Genomic DNA, 3,782 nt, shown 5'->3' with positions numbered 1-3,782 from the left:
CATTCATTCATCCTTACATTCATTCATTCTTTTATTCATTCACTTTATTTCAGTCAGTTCAGAAGTTCAAATATGGTCATAAGTGAAGTACTTACATTGTGTAAATATATTAAAAATCCATTCATTAGGACGACTAACGTGCTGGTAATCAAGATGTTCTCATCGAGCACAAACATAGTTAACATTTAAGTTAAGTACTGTTAAGGCAAGTCACACCTTGAAATGACAGGTGAGGGTAGTCCTTACTAAGACTAGGTGACAGATCTGTGCACTCTCCTGATGTCAACAGGCCATTCTGTTTATCAAAGAGAGGGTAAGGTTTCGCATCTTCTTAGACTATTTTTAGTTTTAGTACAGGTTTTACGGCGCCCGCAACTGCATACGGTCATACGAGCGCCAAGGGTTGAATGTCAACAGAGAAGTCCTTACAGGGAATCAGACTTAAGCCCCATTTAGACGTACAGTTCGCTGATCGACAAACCGTAGGATATCGAGAGGATGGCCGGTATCCTGTCAATTTCACGTGGAAACTCTCGATACCAAGGGTTATCCGTCCAACCGCCAGATATTTGCCGGCCGGCGAACCGAAGGAGTGACGACGGGGGAGCGGCCTTTAATGTTACCCCAGGCGTAGTTGAAAATACATTCCAAAAATTTCCAAAATATTCATCAAATCAAAAAAATAATAAGATTTTCGTGATCAGCGACCCAAAATTAGTCAACTGTACGCGGGGAACGCAATTTAATACCGGATTACCAAGTTAAATTATGTTTGCGTGTTTGCTTTTGCATTACCATTCGCCCGCCCCTTCACTTTCAAAAGTGAAGGCAAAAAAGTGTACCTCGTGGTGTGTGTGTACCGGGGTAGTGTACTGCCGAGATGTGATGGAGTCAGCTGAAGGCTACACACCATTGTTTCATATAGACAATGCTGTTTATTTATTTGTTTTTGTCTACACGCTACCAGTTTTACTATTGCACAGGTCTTCTACTAGAAGTTCTAGCCTAGTTCTAGTACAATGTCCGTGTGGAATAACAAGGAAACTGGGTGTCTTTTCGATAGTTCCCACCCCGCTTATTTGGACCTAGAGATCTAGATCTAGATTTAGATCAGAAGTTATGTTTGATGCGCGGCGAGCGAGAGATATCAAACCTAACGCAAAACATCAAATTATGGTAAAGTGCCCCCCCCCCCCCTTTGAACCCCCCCCCACATTCTTATTAGATTTCTAGCTGTCCCCCTGAAACACTCTTGGGACCAAAACCGGCGAATAGTAATTGAAAGGGGGCGGGGGGGGGGGGGGGGGGCTACTGAAAAAGTAAACTATTCTACAGTTCATCGAACGAACATTATCGAACGTTGCCAGTATTGTGGAAATAGAATATTTGTGTGTGTAGGTACTTCTTTCTAATAGCCATTCTTTGGCCCAGATGGTCCTGTTTCTAGATTTGTTTTTGGATTTGAGAACAAAAAATGCTGCCAAATTATCCATGTAGCTTGCTTCAGCTATTGTTGACGTTTTTGACCTAGATCTAGCTACAACAGTCCAAGGACGAATTTAAAAAAACTGTACGTCTAAACGGAACTTCTCTCGTCGACGCGCTTTTCCCTTTCGTCAACCCGCAGCCACCTCCCGAATCGTCAGCCACCCCCCAACCTTTGACACGGGTCAAACGTCCATCTATTTATAGGTAGTTAAATTACCGGAACATGTATTAGACGAAGTGATTAGCAATGATAGTGATAGTCGGAATAGAGAGATTGTTTTGGTCTCTCTTTACTCATCTGCACCACACGAATTTAATTGATGTTTTTCCCTGGACTCTGCCTTTACTAAAGTCTCGAATCTAGATCTAGTTGTAATCTAGTTTTACAGGTTGCAGATTTAATAAATTGCCGACAGAGAGAGAGAGAGAAGGGGGAGGAGTAGATCTTGCGAGAACTTTCGGGCAAAACAAAATGGCGACCCGCGTAGTTCGGCTCGATTCGAAAAGTGAAAGAGCCATAGCATCTTTGTAGACGATCAAATTAGCTTAGTTTTGTGCTATAACTTAATTTTTTTCTTTGCTTTTGTTAATTTGATCATCCACACCGATTGAAAGTATTTCGAAATTAGGAAAAACAGGTCTTGTTTCACACTGGGTGAGAATAGCCAACGCTGGCAAGTCTCATCCGGGGTGAGAGGTCAATCGTAGGCCTAGGGTTTTTATTCTCACCCCGAGTGAGGATAGCCACTTTCTTACTTAAATGATTAGATATCTAGGTGATTAAACTTGATCTTTTATTGACAATATGTTAGGTTTGCTAACTTCTTAGACTTTGTGTTAAACAACACTTTTAACAAAACGAATCCTTACAAGCCTAGTCTTGGCCTTTATTGTGATCTCGAAGGTTTAAAAGTAGAAGTAGAAGAGTCTATTACTAGAGTCTAGAGTCTAAAGTCTAGATCTAGTCCAATTTATTTAATCTCTTGAAAGTACTGGATAACAGAAATCTGCAACCTGCCACTAGATTACAACTCTAGATCTAGATCTATAGACATCTAGATTCGAGATTTTAGTAAAGGCAGAGTCCAGGGGAAAACTTCAAGAAATTCTCGTGGTGATGAGTAAAGAGAGACCAAAACAATCTCAATAAATAATATATCGCGACTATCACGGCACATCACTTCACCTATACATGTTCCGGTAACTACCTATAAATAGATAGAAGTTTGACCCGTGTCGAAGGTTGGGAGTGGCTGACGATTCGAGAGGTGGCTGCGGGTTGACGAAAGGGAAAAGCGCCTCGTCGACACACTTTCAGTTTACCGATGACACAGATCGAGTTCGAGCGTCCGTCGGTTAAACTGCCAGTTTGTCGATCAGCGAACTGTACGTCTAAAGGGGCCTTTACTCTGCTCGCCTCTCTAGCTTCAGCAGTACAAAGTCTGCTTTGACTATCAAGGCACCCCGGAAATAGCGGGTCACAAGAGTGTGACAAACATACAGAAGAAGTAGAGGAAAATGACGATAGTAAGGATAAGAACAGAAAAAGCAGCAGTTCCCTGTTGTAGTTCAGGCACAGTTATGAGCATGACATTGTTAGATCAGTCCATTTACAATTCTACTGTGCACTAGAACGAGAAATATCTTTCCCCCCCCCCCCCCCCCCCTTTGGTAATGGCCTAAAGACATTTCCGTCAGTGGCACCGCCGCGGGGGAGTCTCAGACTATGAATCCGCTGTGTAGCGGAATCCTCCAGTTGTGGTTGAGACCGAATAGTACTGAACTTAACCATGGTCTTGATGACTTTGAAGTCTTTAGAGGACATTGTGACAAATTTGTGCCTCAACAACACAAGTAATACGGACATTTCCGAATCTGTATTGGATATCTCTTTCTAACTGTGCTCATCACCTACATCTTTATACCCTACAAGGGCTGGTTTGTATGTATGTATGTATGTATAGTATAAGGTTTTACGGCGCTCGCAACTGCTAAGGTCATATATGAGCGCGTGAAACACAAGCTGTTCACTTTTGCAAAAGTTCACTTCACGACTGGTTAACTAATTTAAAATGCTAAAAAGTTAAAATATTTAAATTAGGTGTAAATACATTTGTGATTTAAAACAATTCTTTTAAGTAACAATAAATTTTTTTAATAATATCAAATTCACTCTACAACTCGCCATAAAGGCCAATAACCTTTACAAAATTTAAAATTCTGCTGGGAACAACGACGGAGAAAATATCCTGCAATTTCTTGCATTTATAATATTTCCTTCGGATCTCTCCAAA

The sequence above is a fragment of the Aplysia californica genome, unplaced genomic scaffold (assembly GCF_000002075.1).
Source record: "Aplysia californica isolate F4 #8 unplaced genomic scaffold, AplCal3.0 scaffold00278, whole genome shotgun sequence".
NCBI classification, from domain to species: domain Eukaryota; kingdom Metazoa; phylum Mollusca; class Gastropoda; order Aplysiida; family Aplysiidae; genus Aplysia; species Aplysia californica.
This window is presented reverse-complemented; position numbering follows the sequence as displayed.